An 18,434-nucleotide genomic window follows, 5' to 3' on the forward strand; every position below is an offset into this window, starting at 1 on the left:
TAATCTCTTTCCAGCAGGGCACGCTGAGCCTTTGGTTAATTCCTCTTCCTGGTGGGAAATGAGCATTACATTTGCCCGTGCAGACAACTACAGCTAGTCTCTCATTGGTTCTCCCTATTCCTGTTCATCTTGCACAGAAATTGCAAGCTGTGCCAAAGAGGAGGTTAAAGGCACTGACTCTCCAAGCGGGGAGAATGTTAGTAAAGCATCTGGAATGGTGAAACCGAGGACCAGGATACGAAAACTGAGATGCATTTTAAATCGTTTCCCAATCACACGGTGGATGATATTCTGGGTTTCCCATGCATGTTTTAGCTGGAGGAAGAATCCCTTGAACCTGGAGAGTTGGGACCCATGGAATGGGTACCATGCAGTATGACTTCAAAGGGTCTGCATTTGCTCACCGAAACTCACCAATGCTATCAGCCTGAAGTGTCCAGCCTTATCTCTCAACCAGCTCTGGGTGTAGATGTGGTCAATCCCGGTTGAATCACATGCCCTGAGTGAATTGTTTAAGAATTGCTCTCTATTTCACTGTCTTTGTGTTTTGTTTTCTAAATTTATTTTGATAATGGGATTTATCGGATTTTCACTGCTGCGTTTCGGCCGCTTTACACACGCTTGATTCTCTTACGGAGACATATATATCCATGGGTTTTAAGATTCTTCCTAGTCAGGTATATTCCTAGGCATTGAATATGTGGTGTTGGGTGCATTTCGTTGAGCAAGGAGTAGGTCTTGTCTATTACATATTTGGCTTATGGAAAGTTATCTGTGCTAATTTCAGTCTCTGGTTTTATGCAGCACCCCAAGGCACCTTTCCCCATAAGCAAGCACTAGTTGGTTTTCTAAATTTGGGACCCTGTTCTGTTTTGTAATTCAGTTCATGTGTAGACAAGTTTACATTCCGTGTATTAGTGATATCTTATGATGTTTCTTTTTCTGTGTGACGTAGTTCACGTAGAATCACCGTACCTGCATCCACTCACTATGCCGCTACGGGCCTGATGACACAGATTTCATTGCTGAGTGATATTGCATTATACGTACGTGCCACAACTTCTTTATCCATTTTTTGCTTTCTGGGATATTTACCTGATACTGTAGACGAGCTTCTTGTGAACACAGCCGTCCCCAATATTGGGGTGGCTGTCTGTTTTTGATTTTAATTTCCGTAAGCTATAGGACCATAAGTGGAAGTGCCATAGGCTGTGTTGCTTTGTTTCTTACGTGTTTCAGGAAACACCATACACTACTCCAGGGTGGCTGCTGGCAATTTACATCCTGCCAATCAGCATAACAAGGCTCCCTGTTCTCCATATCCTGTCCTACCTTTCTGGATTTTACACTTTTTTCAGATGGCCCTTTTGCCCGTGGTGCAGTGAGACTTCATTGTAGTGCAGATTTCCTTTACAGGCTTGCTTGGTTGGCCAAAAAGGGCGTATGCGTTTTTTCCTGAATATATTCAGGAAAAAACGCATACGCCCTTTTTGGCCAAGTGCATCATTGTCGACGTTGTGCCTCTTTTCCTATGCTTTCAGGGCAATTCCAGGCTACTCCCTGCAATCGTTTTCCTGAAATTCTGCCCCGCTTTCAAGTCCCCTTCGCAGGCTTACTTCAATATATTTTTGGAGGATAGCTGTCATTTATAACTCTGCAGGTGTGTGAATTACAGTGCCCCTGAGCTCCTTTCTTCAACTCGCTTTCTTGTGAGCTGGTCACAAAACCGCAGGATTGCTTCAGGCCCTAATCTGTTTCTGGCAGGGCACGCTGAGCCTTTGTTTAATTCCTCTTCCTGGTGGGAAATGACCGTTACATTTGCCCGTGCAGACACCTACAGCTAGTCTCTCATTGGTTCTCCCTATTACTGTTCATCTTGCACAGAAATGGCAAGCTGTGCCAAAGAGGAGGTTAAAGGCACTGATTCTCCAAGTGGGGAGAGTGATAGTAAAGCATCTGGAATGGTGAACCCGAGGACCAGGATACGAAAACTGAGATGCATTTTAAATCGTTTCCCAATCACACGGTGGACGATACTCTGGGTTCCCCATGCATGTTTTACGTGGAGGAAGAATCCCTTGAACCTGGAGAGTTGGGACCCATGGAATGGGTACCATGCAGTACGACTTCAAAGGGTCTGCATTTGCTCACCGAAACTCACCAATGCTATCAGCCTGAAGGGTCCAGCCTTATGTCTCAACCAGCTCTGGGTGTAGATGTGGTCAATCCCAGTTGCAGCACATGCCCTGAGTGAATTATTTAAGAATTGCTCTCTATTTCACTGTCTTTATGTTTTGTTTTCGAAATTTATTTTGATAATGGGATTTATCGGATTTTCACTGCTGCGTTTCGGCCGCAGTACACACGCTTGATTCTCTTATGGAGACATATATATCCATGGATTTTAATTTTCTTCCTAGTCAGGTATATTCCTAGGCGTTGAATATGTGGTGTTGGGTCCATTTCGTTGAGCAAGGAGTAGGTCTTGTCTATTACATATTTGGCTTATGGAAAGTTATCTGTGCTAATTTCAGTCTCTGGTTTTATGCAGCACCCCAAGGCACCTTTCCCCATAAGCAAGCAGTAGTTGGTTTTCTAAATTTGAGACCCTGTTCTGTTTTGTAATTCAGTTCATGTGTAGTCAAGTTTACATTCCGTGTATTAGTGATATCTTATGATGTTTCTTTTTCTGTGTGACGTAGTTCACGTAGAATCACCGTACCTGCATCCACTCACTATGCCGCTACGGGCCTGATGACACAGATTTCATTGCTGAGTGATATTGCATTGTACGTACGTGCCACAACTTCTTTATCCATTTTTTGCTTTCTGGGATATTTACCTGATACTGTAGACGAGCTTCTAGTGAACACAGCCGTCCCAAATATTGGGGTGGCTGTCTGTTTTTGATTTTAATTTCCGTAAGCTATAGGACAATAAGTGGAAGTGCCATAGGCTGTGTTGCTTTGTTTCTTACGTGTTTCAGGAAACACCATACACTTCTCCAGGGTGGCTGCTGGCAATTTACATCCTGCCAATCAGCATAACAAGGCTCCCTGTTCTCCATATCCTGTCCTACCTTTCTGGATTTTACACTTTTTTCAGATGGCCCTTTTGCCCGGGGGGCAGTGAGACTTCATTGTAGTGCAGATTTCCTTTACAGGCTTGCTTGGTTGGCCAAAAAGGGCGTATGCGTTTTTTCCTGAATATATTCAGGAAAAAACGCATACGCCCTTTTTGGCCAAGTGCATCATTGTCGACGTTCTGCCTCTTTTCCTATGCTTTCAGGGCAATTCCAGTCTACCCCCTGCAATCGTTTTCCTGAAATTCTGCCCCGCTTTCAAGTCCCCTTCGCAGGCTTACTTCAATATATTTTTGGAGGATAGCTGTCATTTATAACTCTGCAGGTTTGTGAATTACAGTGCCCCTGATCTCCTTTCTTCAACTCGCTTTCTTGTGAGCTGGGCACAAAACCGCAGGATTGCTTCAGGCCCTAATCTGTTTCCGGCAGGGCACACTGAGCCTTTGGTTAATTCCTCTTCCTGGTGGGAAATGAGCGTTACATTTGCCCGTGCAGACACCTATAGCTAGTCTCTCATTGGTTCTCCCTATTCCTGTTTATCTTGCACAGAAATTGCAAGCTGTGCCAAACAGGAGGTTAAAGGCACTGACTCTCCAAGCAGGGAGAATGTTAGTAAAGCATCTGGAATGGTGAACTCGAGGACCAGGATACGAAAACTGAGATGCATTTTAAATCGTTTCCTAATCACACGGTGGACCATACTCGGCGTTTCCCACGCATGTTTTAGCTGAAGAAAGAATCCCTTGATCCTGGAGAGTTGGGACCCTTGGAATGGGTACCATGCAGTATGACTTCAAAGGATCTGCATTTGTTCACCGAAACTCACCAATGCTATCAGCCTGAAGTGTCCAGCCTTATGTGTCAACCAGCTCTGGGTGTATATGTGGTAAATCCAGGTTGCATCACATGCCCTGAGTGAATTATTTAAGAATTGCTACCTATTTCACTGTCATTGTGTTTTGTTTTTGAAATTTATTTTAATAATGGGATTTATCGGATTTTCACTGCTTCGTTTATGCCGCTGTACACGCGCTTGATTCTCTTACGGAGACATATAAGTCCATGGGTTTTAAGATTCTTACTAATCCGGTATATTCTTAGGCATTGAATATGGCGTGTGGAGTCCATTTCGTTGAGCAAGGAGTAGGTCTTGACTATTACATATTTGGCTTATGGAATGGTATCTGTGCTAATTTCAATCTCTGGTTTTATGCAGCACCCCAACTCACCTTTCCCCTTAAGGAAGCATAAGTTGGTTTTCTTAATTTGAAACCCTCTTCTCTTTTGTAATTCAGTTCATGTGTAGCCATGTTAACATTCCATGTATTAGTGATATCTTATGTCTTTTTCTTTTTGAATTATGTGACTTCGAATGATCACACGTAACTCCTCTGGAGTTGTTATAACTGGCCGTATTTCATTGATTTCCAGGCTGAGTAATATTCCACTCTACATAAGCACCACATCTCTGTCCGTTTTTTCTCTGCAGATACATTTAAGTTATATCCTAGTCGAAGGTCTTTTAAACAGAGAGGTGGTAAACATTGGGGTGCCTGTGTCCTCTCGATTTTTGTTTTTCCCAAGATATACGTCCATGAGTGCAAGTGCCCTGTGCTCGGTAGCTCATTTTTTAGATGCTTTAGTAAACACAATACACTTATCCAGAGTGACCGTTGGCAATATACATTTCCACTATAAGACTCACAGGGCTCCCTTTTCTCCTTGCCCTGTCCTGCATTTCTGGTGTTTACACTTTATGAGGACGGCTCTTCTGACTGATGCAAAGTGATATGTTTTGTAGTATTGATTTCCAGTGCCCACCTGTTTGGTTGGCTAAAAAAGTGTATGCCCTTTTCTTGAATATATACAGAAAAAGACGCATACACCCTTTTTGGCCAACTGCAATGTTGGCAATGTTCAGCCCCTTTTCTTGTGCTTAATGGCGAGTCCTTTCTACCTCTTCCAATCCCTTTCCTGCCATTCTCCGTTGCTTACAAGTCCTTTTCTCTGACTTTCCTCAAGACATTTTTCAGTGATAGATATTTTCAATTCTGCAGTTTCGTGAATTTTAGTGCCCCTGAGTTCCATTTTCCAACTTGTGTTTATGGGAACTGGCCACAAAGCATCAGGATTCCTCAAGCCCTATTCTGTTTCCATGGGCAACCCTAGCCTTTGGTCAATTCGTCTTCCTGATTGGAAATTAGAGTGGCATGTGCCTGTCCGAACACCTAGGACTTGTCTCTCATTGTTCCTCCTCCTTCTGCTTCATCCTCTGGACAAATTCCAAACTGTATGCAACAGGATGTTGACAGTGCTGACATCTCCAAGTGGGGAGACTGTTAGTAAAGACACTGGAGTGGTGAACCCTAGCACCAAGAGATGAGGAGATGAGATGCCTTTTCCAAACTTTTCCCGATCAGACGGTATACCATCCTCTGGGTGTGACAGGCATGTTTTAGGTGTAGGAAGGGTCCCATTCATGTGAGGAGAACACCAGGGGATTTTAAATATCAGTGTCTCTCCGCAACCCAAACTGGGGAATTTTTTAAGCTACGGCTACACATATGTTCATTAAGGGCCTTGGGAAGTAGGCAGAGTCCAAACTTTAGATGATTGAAGTCTTCAGGGTCAGAAGCACTCACCACTGTCTTCCCTTAGATTCCATTTTTACTGTCATTGATGGATGATGTCAATAAAAATATCTATTCTTTTTCAGATCATTTCCCCTTATAGGTTATTGCAAAATATTGAGTGTAGTTCCCTGTGCTATACAGTAGTTCCTTGCTGATGATTTCATACATAGCAGTGTGTATGTGTTAATCCCAAACTGTTAATTTATCCCTCCTCCTACCATTTCCCTTTGGTAATAATAAATTATAAGATTTTATGCTTCTCAGAAATGGGGGAGCTGAAAGAGAGGTATCATTTTCAATGCAAAAGCATTTAAAACAAGATTGAAGCTTTAACCAAGATTATTAGATGTACATCCTTGGAAAGAAATCACTTTGTTTCTCTAATATTGACCTGACAAAGAAGACAAACCTTTTCACTGAACTTGCTTATAAGAAAGTGATGGAAATATCAAATGGAAGTGTTAGAAACATCTTATTTTACCCGAGCCTTATACACTGTTCTATGTTAATTACAGTTTGGCTCACACATCTGTTCATTGAAGTTACAATGTTCTCAATTTCTGTTACTGATCCTCCAGAGTGGACGCCAACAAGTGTCCCCCTGCCCAGTGTCATTGGTGCCAATAGATCGAGACTGAGTTTGGTTCAAAAGCAAAGGAAACTTTATATTTTGATCAGAGAATGGAGAGGTGCTACCCTGTGGGCTGTGGGCTGGGCTGCTGTGTAGAGATCCTGTCAGAGTCACTGGGAGGGAGGGGGCTGAGCTCTCGAGGACCTGGTTGGCTGCAGCTCAGGCTCTATGTCACGGAGTCTGAACTGGGCCCCAGGAGCTGAAGTGTCATCGAGCCATTCTGCTCTAGGAAATCTGGTCTGAAGTGCCGGGTGTGGAACCTCTGTATGCGGGACACTAGGAGCACCTGAAATTAGACAAAGCACAAAGGATAAAAATGGTTAGACTTTATTTTATTGCCCAGATTCTATTTTTATCTCCCAGGCATTTTTAAGGGGCTTTGCCTGGGACAAACTTCTCTTCTGCCTTTTGTCCCTTTCCTCATTCTTGGAGTGCTGCGGGTGCAGACCCTTCTTCTGTAACTGCTGAGTGCTGAGTTAGGAGGCTTCATACCCGTGGGCGAGGGTCAGAACTTCTCCCCAGCAGCCTCCAGGTGACGTTGATTGTCCTCAGGCCTCCTGCCTCCCTGCTCGTCCACCTGAGCACCAGTATTGGAAGTGTTATAGATTCTAATGACCTTTAAGGGTCCAGAAAGGAGATGTGCAGTGGCGCTGTGAGGTCCAGTTTCACTCCGCCCCACATTTGTTCGGCCACCTTAGGCTGACCGTTTCTGCCAGCCTAGATGCTCTGACCAACAGTCTGCGCTTTCTTCCATTAGGCCCCTGAATTAACGTAAAAACAGCACCAGGTGTCAGGATCCTGCCCGCTCAGCTCCCAGACAGTCCAGGGTCAGTGGTGATGAAGGATCATGATGGTCACTGAGTCAAGAGCCTTTGGAAGTAAACAGGAGTCCAGCCGGTCTTATTGGCCACCATCATCAGGGTGTCTGTAGGCTCTTCTATGGTGACAGCATGATATACGGTTCCCCCGCCAAGATTATTAGCTCCCCTCTGGGTACAGTAAGTACTGCAAGCAGTAGTCTACTCTTTTGGGACACACTCTTGTTGTTTTATGAGAGAAACTCCAGGTCAAGTGATGGTCACACGGGTCGTCATGGTGCCCCGTTGCCCCCGGTTATCTCTCTGGAGGTTGGAGTTGGAGGGCCTCCTCAATCGAGGTCAGTGTGCCCACGGAGCAAACCCTGCAACTTCAGGGCATGGTTGGGGATTAGGATCACCACGTGGGGTCCGTTTCCCTTAGAAGGGAGGTGGCCTTTTGGGCTGCTGATTTCCAGGTTTTCAGATACCACCAGTATCTTGGCCAGATGTGGCGGTGGGCCAAGCCCCTTGGTGACCATAGTTTATCCTACCTGGATGGCATTCTTGCATTGTTCCATTTCAAGTGGTCCCAGTTTTTGCACTAATACTCCAATGGCGATTCACCTTTCACCAGGAATGTAAAGGTCAAAGGGTTTAGCTAAATTAGGGAGTTCCAGGGCAAGGGTCTGAATTGACTGCTCTTTCCATTCTTGAAAGGCCACTTCTGGATTCTATTCAAAAGGATCATCATCTTTTCCTTTCAGTGTTTCATATAGAGGCCCAGCTAGTAGACTGTAGTTAGGGATCCAGAGGCAGGAAACCCTGGCTTCCCCAGGAACCCCTAAGCTGTCTTCTAGTTTCAGAAAGGGGTAAGGCTGTAAATTGTTTCTTCCCTTTCCTGGGATGGGCTTCTCCGACCTTCTGTGAGAATGAAGCCCAGGCAGGTCACCGTAGTCTGTGATACTTGAGCTTTTTCGTGGACAACTTCTATCCTTTATTGGCTTGGTAGTTCTGAGGCCTCCTTAGTAGGGCTGGTGATCAGAATGTCGTCTGAATATTGAAGGAGTGTTTCCTTTTCCAGAGGTAGAACTTTTAGGTCTTTAGCTGAGCTTTCCCCAAAGATGGTGTGGGAATTTTTGAACCCTTGGGGCAAGACAGCCTGGAAGTATTGTTTTAGTTGTATGTTGAGTCCTGTCACTCACAAGCCAAAATTTCTTGTGACTCTGGGACTAGTGGAATACAAAAGAAGGCATCAGTGAAGACTAATACAGAATACCAAGTCCTGGTGGTTGGTAGAATGACCAGCAGGGTGTAGGATTTAGGAACTACTGGAGGTATATCCTCAGTGGCTTCACTGACTGTCCTGACATCCTTTACCAGGACTCCAGCAGCCCATGGGGCTCTCGAGGTCAGGCCAATCCCAGGATATGGAGCTCACCTGGGCAGGTACCCTACCCCCACCCCAGCCCACGGGGCTCTCGTGTTCAGGCCCCTCCCAGGATATGGGATTCCCTGGGCAGGTCCTCTGCAGTCCATGGGGCTCCCGTGGTCAGGCCCCTCCCAGGATACAGAGCTACCCTTGCAGGTACCTTGGCAGGGCTGGGCACACAGGAACCGTGCACATAGCCCTCATTGCAGAGCACTCCCAGCTCACCTGTCGCTCAGATCTGACACAGAGCACCTCAGACCAGGACTTGAACTAACAAACAGCAGCTCTGACAGGTCTGTGACCCTGGGCATCACTCTGTGCGGCCTCCTCCACCTGGTCTTCCAGAGACTTCCACTGCACCCGGGGCACCAGGCCTCTGTCTCCAACCACCACCCACCCCTCCTCTCCCTGACTCCTGGGTTCCTCTCATTAGGAGAGGGTTTTCTTGAAGTTGTCTCCCACTCATGGGCCAGATAATATAATTAGAAAACAAGCCAGAGCTGCAGCCCCTTGTCTATCCTGACTCTCAGGAGCCCACACCTGTTCCTTGGACCTGGCCAATTCAGCAAGTTCCATTTTCAGCAACTGTGAGCCCCTGAGGGGTGATTATTGGCTGGCTTGGGAAGCCTGACCGTGCCGGCCAGCCCTCCCCAGGTGTGCCTGGGTTGAGATCAATATAAACACCGCTCCAGGCAGCAAGAGCCCCTGCAGCTGTGCCTGACGCCATTTTCTCTGCCCTGTCAGCAGTCTCGGGGCTGGGCTGGTGGGAGGGAGTGAGAGGCCACGGCTTTGTGGGTGTCCCAGTGTGAGTGGGGCTCTGCTGGACTTTCTGCAGCAGTTGCCAAGATGCTACCTGCTAAAGAAGAGGATGTGTCACCCACACCTGCCACTGGAATTTCTCCCTGGGCACAGGTGAGGAAGGAAGAAAGCAGTGGGGGCCGGGACAGCAGGGGTATCTCAGGCAGGGAAATGGAGAGCTTCCAGAAGAGCACCCAGGGCCAGGACCATCCTGGCTGGCCTGCAGGCACCAAGTCGGCTGGCATGCTGTCCCTCATGTGGCTCCATGGCCCTTCCTCTAGGTTTTCAAGTCCTTGTACATATTCAGGTGTTTAGCCTTGGAAGGGTGGGAACATTTCAGCAGCAGTTGGCCTGGGGCTCGGCCCACGTTTACTCACAGATACCTCGGCACGGTCCCCCAGCTTTGCAGTGAGGACGCTTGTTGCGAGGAGCATGCTGGCTGAATGGGAGATGATTCCCCACCACTGACCAACTTCAGAATTGTTTGCAATTGGAGCAAGTGCCCTGAAACGGTTTTCCTCTGTGTAACTGGTGGGTTCTGTTCTTTTTTATCTTTTTTTCGTTTTTGGTTCAAGGTAGATTTTATTCCTCTTTTGTGTATTTACAGATATAAGCATGGAAATAATTTATTCATATAAATACATGTATGTGAAGGGAAGAATATTTTTTCTGTTTTACTTTTTTTAATTTTATTTTTTTATTTTGAATTTAATTTTATATTTTTATACAGTAGGTTGTTTTTGGTTATCTACTTTATACATATAAATGTATACATACCAATCCCAATATCTCAACTCCTCCCACCACCATCCCCAACAGCTTTCCCCCCTTGTTGTCCATACGTTTGTTGTATACATGTATTGCTCTATTTCTGCCTTGCAAAACGGTTCATCTGTACAATTTTTCTAGGTTCCACATATATGCATTAATATACAAGATTTGTTTTTCTCTTTCTGACTTACTTCACTCTGTATGACAGTCTCTAGATCCATCAACGTCTCTACAAATGTCCCAATTTCATTCCTTTTTATGGCTTAGTAATATTCCATTTTATATATATACCACATCTTTATGCATTCGTCTGTCTGTGGGCATTTAGGTTGCTTCCATTTCCTGGATAGTGTAAATAGTGATGCAATGAACATTGTGGTGAATGTCTCTTTTTGATTTATGGTTTTGTCTGGGTATATGCCCAGTAGAGGGATTGCTGTATCATATGGTAATTCTATTCTTAGTTTTATAAGAAACTCCATAATGTTCTCCACAGTGACTGTATCAATTTACGTTCCCAACAATAGTGGAAGAGGATTCCTTATCTCCACACCGTTTCCAGCATTTGTTGTTTGTAGATTTTCTGATGATGCCCATTCTAATAGGTGTGAGGTGATACACCATGGATGAGTCTATTTCGTTGAGCAAAGAGTAGGTCTTGTTTATTACGTATTTGGCTTATGGAATGGTATGTGTGCTAATTTCAATCTGTTTTTATACAGCAGCCCAACTCAACTTTCCCCTTAAGCAAGCATAAGGTTTTTATCTAAATGTGAGACTCTGTTCGGTTTTGTAATTCAGTTTATGTGTAGCCAAGTTTACACTCCCTCTATTAGTGATATCTTATGATAATTATCTTTCTTTGTGTGACATATTTCTCTTAGAATCATCATAATTAAATCCACTCAATTTGCTGCTACAGGCCTGATGACATTGATTTCACTGCTGAGTGATATTCCGTTGTACGTAAGTAGCACTTCTTTATCCATTTTTTTCTTTCTGGGATACTTAATTTGTACTGGACTCGAGGTTCTTGTAAACACAGCAGCCCTAAATTTTGTGTTGGCTGTGTCTTGTTGATTTTAATTTTCCTAAGCTATAGGGTCAAAAGTGGAAGTGCCCTAGGCTCTGTAGCTTTGTTTTTTAGATGTTTCAGGATACACCATGAACATCTCCAGAGTGTCTGTTGGCAATTTACATCCCGCCCATCAGCATAACACGGCTCCCTGTTCTCCATGGCCTGTCCTGTGTTTCTGGTTTTTACACTTTATTCAGATGGCCTTTTTGACGAATGGGAAATGTGACTTCATTGTAGTGTGGATTTCCATTGCTGGAGTGCTTGGTTGGCCAAAATGTTCATATGCGTTTTTTCCTGAATATATTCAGGAAAAATGTATACGCACTTTTTGTCCATGTGCATCACTGTCAAAGATCTGCCGCTTTTCATATGCTTTAAATGCAATTCCAATCTACCTCTTGAAATATGATTCCTGCAATTCTGCCTCGTTTTCAAGTCCTCTTTGCAGACTTACTTCGATATATTTTTGCCAATAGCTGTCATTTATCTCTGCAGGTTTGTGAATTACAGTGCCCCTGAGCTCCTTTCTTAACTCGCTTCCTTGTAAGCTGGCCACAAAACTGCAGGTTTGCTTCAGGCCATAATCAGGGTCCGGCACGGCACTCTGAGCCTTTGGTTAATTCCTCTTCCTGGTGGGAAATTAGAGTTAAATGTGCCCCTCCAGATACCTGCCTCACTCCCAGCCACATGGTGATGTATGTCCTCAGGTTTGAGGCCATATGTGATGGGTTCCTCATCTTTTGATGATGTGGCCACACTGGTGTGTGGACACTCCTGCCTGGTTCCCATCCCCTTGGTGATGTGGGCCCTCTGGTGAGACTCTGATCCTGGTTGGGTTCCTCACACATCCGTGAGGTGAGCCCTCTTCTCTGAGGTCACTCCTGCCTGGCTGGCACAACCCGCCTTGTTGACTTCGGCACCCTGGTGGCAGTTGGAGCCTGCTGGGAGCCTCCTTCCCACGGTGAGGAGGCCCTCTGGCGTCAGACCCTAATGGCGGGGTTCCCACATTTTCTGATACGTGCTAAGTGGTACGAGGGCACTCCTGCCAGGTTCCCATCCTCATGAGCGTGTGGGCCTTCTGTTCTGAGGTCCTAACAGCTGGGTTGCTCACACTTTCATGATGTGGGCCCTCTGCTGTGAGGTCAATCCTGCCTGGCTGGCGCACGTCGCCTTGGCGACGTGGACCCTCTGGTGGCAGTTGGAGCGTGCTGGGGCCTCCTCCCCTCAGTGATGAGGGCCTTCTGGTGTCAGGCCCTAAGTGCTGGGCTCCACACATTTTCTGATGTGTGCCCAGTGGTGCGAGTCACTCCTGCCAGGTTCCCATCCCCATGGGCATGTGGGACTTCTGTTCTGTGGTCCCAACTGCTGGGTTGCTCACAGTTTCATGATGTGGGCCCTTTGCTGTGTGTTCACTCTGGCCTGTATCCCATAGTGTCAGTGCTCTGGGCCTCCAGCTTGGAGTTTCCAACTTCTCGATTCCTCACCTTTTTTATTCTATGGGCCCTCGGTTGTGCGTCTCCTCCTGCATGCCTCACTCCCAGCCCCTTCGTGATGTGTGTCCCCTTGTTTGAGGCCACATGTGCTGTGTTCCTCACCTTTCTATAATGTGGCCACACTGGTGTGAGGACACTCTTGCCTGGTTCCCATTCCCTTGGTGATGTTGGCCCCACTGCTGTTAGGACAGTCTTGCCTGGTTCCCATCACCTTGGTGATGTTGGCCCTCTGGTGAGAGTCTGATCCTGGTTAGGTTCCTCACCCTTCTGTGAGGTGGGCCCTCTGCTCTGAGGTCACTCCTGCCTGGCTGGCACACCCCGCCTTGGCAACGTCGGCCATATGGTGGCAGTTGGAGCCTGCTGGGAGCCTCCTCCCCTCGGTGATGAGGGCCCTCTGGCCTCAGGCCCTAACTGCTGGGTTCCCACATTTTCTGATTCGTGCTAAGTGGTGCAAGGACACTCCTGCCAGGTTCCCATCCCCATGGGGATGTGAGCCTTCTGCTCTGAGGTCCCAACGGCTGTGTTGCTCACAGTTTCATGATGAGGGCCCTCTGGTGTGAGTTCACTCCTGCCTAGATCCCATAGCCTCGCTGCTCCTGGCTGCCTGCTGGAGGTTCCAACTGTGGGATTCCTCACCTTTTTTATTCTATGGTCCCTCTGTTTTGAGGATCCTCTGGCCTGCCTCACTCCCAGCCCCTTGGTGATGTGTGTCCTCAGGTTTGAGGCCACGTGTGCTGGGTCCCTCAAATTATGGTGATGTAGCCCCACTGGTGTGAGGACACTCCTGCCTGGTTCCCATTCCCTTGGTGATGTTGGCCCTCTGGTGACAGTCTGATCCTTGTTGGGTTCCTCACACTTCTGTGAGGTGGGCTTTCTGCTCTGAGGTCACTCCTGCCTGGTTGGCACACCCCGCCTTGGTGACATCGGCCTTATGGTGGCAGTTGGAGCCTGCTGGGAGCCTCCTCCCCTCGGTGATGAGGGTCCTCTGGCCTCAGGTCCTAACTGCTGGGTTCCCACATTTTCTGATTTGTGGAAGTGGGCCGAGGACACTCCTGTCAGGTTCCCATCCCCATAGGGATGTGGGCCTTCTGCTCTGAGGTCCCATCCGCTGGGTTGCTCACAGTTTCATGATGTGGGACCTCTGCTGTGAGTTTGCTGTGGCCTGGATCCCATAGACTCTGTGCTCTGGGCGGCCTACTGGCCGGTTCCAACTGCTGGATTCCTCACAACTTTTATTCTGTGGGCTCTGTTTTGTGAGGATACTCCTGCTTGCCTCACTCCTAGCCCCTTGGAGATGTGGGTCCCCTGTTTTAGGCCACATGTTCTGGGTTCCTCACCTTTCTATAATGTGGCCACACTGGTGTGAGGACCCTCCTGCCTGGTTCCGATCCCCTTGGTGATGTGGGCCCTCTGGTGAGAGTCTTATCCTGGCTGGTTTCCTCACCCTTCTGTGAGGTAGGCCCTCTGCGGTGAGGTCACTCCTGCCTGGCTGGCACACATCACCTTGGTGACGTGGGCCCTCAGTTGGGAGTTGGTGTCTGCTGCGAGTCTCCGTCCCTCGGTAATGAGGGCCCTCTTGCGTCAGACCCTAACTCCTGGGCTCCCAAAATTTGCAGATGTGCGACCTGTGGTGCGAGTACACTCCTGTCAGGTTCCCAACCCCATGGGAATTTGGGCCTTCTGCTCTGAGGTCCCAACGGCTGGGGTGCTCACAGTTTCATGATGAGGGCCCTCTGATGTGCGTTCATTCCGGCCTAGATCCCATAGGCTTGCTGCTCCTGGGCGCCTGCTGGGAGGTTCCAACTGCGGGATTCCTCACCTTTTTTATTCTATGGGCCCTCTGTTTTGAGGCTCCTCCTGCCTGCCTCAATCCCAGCCCCGTTGTGATGTGTGTCCTCTGGTGTGAGGCCACGTGTGCTGGGTCCCTCACCTTTCGATGATGTGGCCCCAATGGTGTGAGGACACTCGTGCCTGTTTCCCAGCCCCTTGGTGATGTGGCCCCTCTGGTGAGAGTCTGATCCTGGCTGGGTTCCTTACCGTTCTGTGAGGTGGGCCCTGTGCTCTGAGGTAACTCCTGCCTGGCTTGCTCCCATTGCCTTGGTGACGTCGGCCCTCTGGTGGCAGTTGGATCCTTTTGGAGACTCCTGTCCTCGGTGATGAGGTCCCTCTGGCGTCAGGCTCTAACTGCTGGGCTCCCCAGGTTTTCTGATGTGAGCCCAGTGATGCCAGGACACTCGTGAAATGTTCCCATCCCCATGGCGATATGGGCCTTCTGCTCTGAGGTTCCAACGACTGGGTTGCTCACAGTTTCCTGATGTTAGCTCTCTGGTGTTAGTTCACTCATTCCTAGATCCCATAGCCTCTGTACTCTGGGCCGCCTGCTGGGAAGTTCCAACTGCTGGGTTCCTCACCTTTTTTATTCTTTGGGCCCTGTGTTGGGAGGCTCCTCCTGCCTGTGTCACTCCCAGCCCCTTGGTGATGTAGGTCCTCTGGTTTGTGGCCACATGTGCCAGTTTCCTCATCTTTTAGTGATGTGGCCCCACTGGTGTGAGGACACTCGTGCCTGGTTCCCGTCCCCTTGGTGATATGGGCCCTCTGGTGAGAGTCTGATCCTGGTTGGGTTCCTCACACTTCTTTGAGGTGGGCCGTCTGCTGTGAGGTCACTCCTGCCTGGCTGGCACACCCCGCCTTGGCGACGTGGGCCCTCTTGTGGTAGTTGGAACATGCTGGGAGCCTCCTCCCCTCAGTGATGAGGGCCCTCTGGCGTCAGGCCCTAACTGCTGGGTACCCACATTTTCTGATATGTGCTAAGTGGTGCGAGGACACTCCTGCCATGCTCCCAACACCTTGGGGATGTGGACCTTCTGCTCTGAGGTCCAAATGGCTGGGTTTCTCGCAGTTTCATGATGTGGACCCTCTGCTGTGAGTTTACTGTGGCCTGAATTGCATAGACTTGGTGCTCTTGGCCACCTGCTGGGAGGTTCCCATTGCTGGATTCCTCAGCTTTTTTATTCTATGGGCCCTGTGTTGTGAGGCTACTCCTGCCTGCCTCATTCCGAGCCCCTTGGAGATGTGGGTCTTCTGGTTTAGGCCACATGTGCTGGGTTCCTCACCTTTCTATGATGTGGCCACACTGGTGTGAAGACTCTCCTGCCTGGTTCTGATCACCTTGGTGATGTGGGCCCTCTGGTGAGAGTCTTATCCTGGCTGTGTTCCTCACCCTTCTGTGAGGTAGGCCCTCTGCGGTGAGGTCACTCCTACCTGGCTGTCACACGTCACCTTGGCGACGTGGGACCTCAGTTGGGTGTTGGTGCCTGATTGGAGTCTCCTCCCCTTGGTAATGAGAACCCTCTGGCGTCAGGCCCTAACTCCTGGGTTCCCTAAATTCTCTGATGTGTGCCCTGTGGTGCGAGTACACTTCTGACAGGTTCCCAACCCCATGGGAATGTGGGCCTTCTGCTCTGAGATCCCAACGCCTAGGTTGCTCACAGTTTCATGATGACGGCCCTCTGGTGTGAGATCACTCCGGCCTGGATCCCATAGTCTCGCTGCTCCTGGCCGCCTGCTGGGAGGTTCCAACTGCGGGATTCTTCACCTCTTTAATTCTATGGTCCCTCTGTTTTGAGGCTCCTCCTGCCTGCCTCAATCCCAGCTCCCTTGTGATGTGTGTCCTCTGGTTTGAGGCCACGTGTGCTGGGTCCCTCACTTTTTGGTGATGTGGCCCCACTAGTGTGAGGACACTCCTGCCTGGTTCCCATTCCCTTGGTGATGTGGGCCCTCTGGTGAGAATCTGATCCTCTTTGGTTCTTCACACTTCTGTGAGGTTGACCCTCTGCTCTGAGGTCACTCCTGCCTGGTTGTCGCACTCCGCATTGGCGACGTCGCCCCTCTGGTAGCAGTCGGAGCTGGCTGGGAGCCACCGCCCCTCGGTGATGAGGGCCCTCTGGCATCAGGCACTAATTGCTGGGCTCCCCCCTTTTTTTCATGTGTGCCCACTCTTGCGATGACACTCCTGCTTGTTTCCCTTCCCCATGGGGATGTGGGCCTTCTGCTCTGAGGTCACAATGGCTGGGTTGCTTACAGAATCACAATGAGGGCCCTCTGTTGTGAGTTCATGCCGGCCTGGATCTCATAGCCTCAGTGCTCTGGGCCGCCTGCTAGGAAGATCCAACTGCTGGTTTCCACACCTTTTGTATACAATGGGACATGTGTTGTGAGGTTAATCCTGCCTGCCTCACTCCGAAACCCATGGTGATGTGGGTCCTCTGGTTTGAGGCCACATGTGCTGGGTACCTCAACTTTTGATGATGTGGCCCCACGGGTGTGAGGACACTCCTGCCTGGTTCCCATCACCTTGGTGATGTGGGCCCTCTGGGGAGAGTCTGATCCTGGCTGGGTTCCCTACCATTCTGTGAGGTGGGCCCTCTGATGTCAGGTCACTCCTGCCTGGCTAGCTCACATCGCCTTGGCGACGTGGGCCCTCTGTTGGCCACTGGAGCATGCTGGGAGCCTCCTACTCCCGTGAATGATGGCCCTGGAAAAAATGCATATGCCCTTTTTGGCCAAGTGCTTCATTGACGAGGTTCTGCCACTTCTCTTATGCTTTCAGAGCAATTCACGTCTACCTCCTGAAATCGGATTCCAGCAATTCTGCCCCACTTTCAAGTCCTCTTCGCAGCCTTAATTCAATATATTTTTGTACGATTTCTGTCATTTATAAGTCTGCAGGTATGTGAATGACAGTGCCCCTGAGCTCCTTTCCCCAACTCGCTTTCTTGTGAGCTGGCCACAAAACCGCAGGATTGCTTCAGGCCCTAATCTTGTTCCAGCACGGCATGCTGAGCCTTTGGTTAATTCCTTTTCCTGTTGGGAAATGAGTGTTAAAATTGCCCGTGCATACTGGGCATATACCCTGAGAAAACCAAAATTCAAAAAGAGTCATGTACCAAAATGTTCATTGCAGCTCTATTTACAATAGCCCGGAGATGGAAAGAACCTAAGCGCCCATCATCGGACGAATGGATAAAGAAGATGTGGCACATATACACAATGGAATATTACTCAGCCTTAAAAAGAAATGAAACTGAGTTATTTGTAATGAGATGGATAGAACTAGAGTCTGTCATACAGAGTGAAGTAAGTCAGAAAGAAAAAGACAAATAGCGTATGCTAACACATATATATGGAATTTAAAGGGAAAAAATGTCATGAAGAACCTAGGGATAAGACAGGAATAGAGGCGCAGACCTACTGGAGAACGGAATTGAGGATATGGGGAGGGGGAATGGTGAGTTTTGACAGGGCGAGAGAGAGTCATGGACATATACACACTAACAAATGTAGTAAGGTAGATAGCAAGGGGGAAGCAGCCGCAAGGCACAGGGATATTAGCTCGGGGCGTTGGGACAGCCTGGAGGGGTGGAAGGGGGAGAGAGGGAGGGAGGGAGACACAAGAGGGAAGACACAGGGAGCATATGTATATGTATAGCTGATTCACTTTGTTATAAAGCAAAAACTAACACACCATTGTAAAGCAATTATACCCCAATAAAGATGTTAAAAAAAATATTTGCCCGTGCACACACCTACAGATAGTCTCCCATTGGTTCTCCGTATTCCTGTTCATCTTGCGCAGAAATTGCAAACAGTGCCAAACAGGAGGTTAAAGGCACTGACTCTCCAAATGGGGAGAGTGTAAGAAAAGGGTCTGGAATGGTGAACC

The sequence above is a fragment of the Phocoena phocoena genome, chromosome 2, assembly GCF_963924675.1.
Source record: "Phocoena phocoena chromosome 2, mPhoPho1.1, whole genome shotgun sequence".
Classification (NCBI taxonomy): Eukaryota; Metazoa; Chordata; class Mammalia; order Artiodactyla; family Phocoenidae; genus Phocoena; species Phocoena phocoena.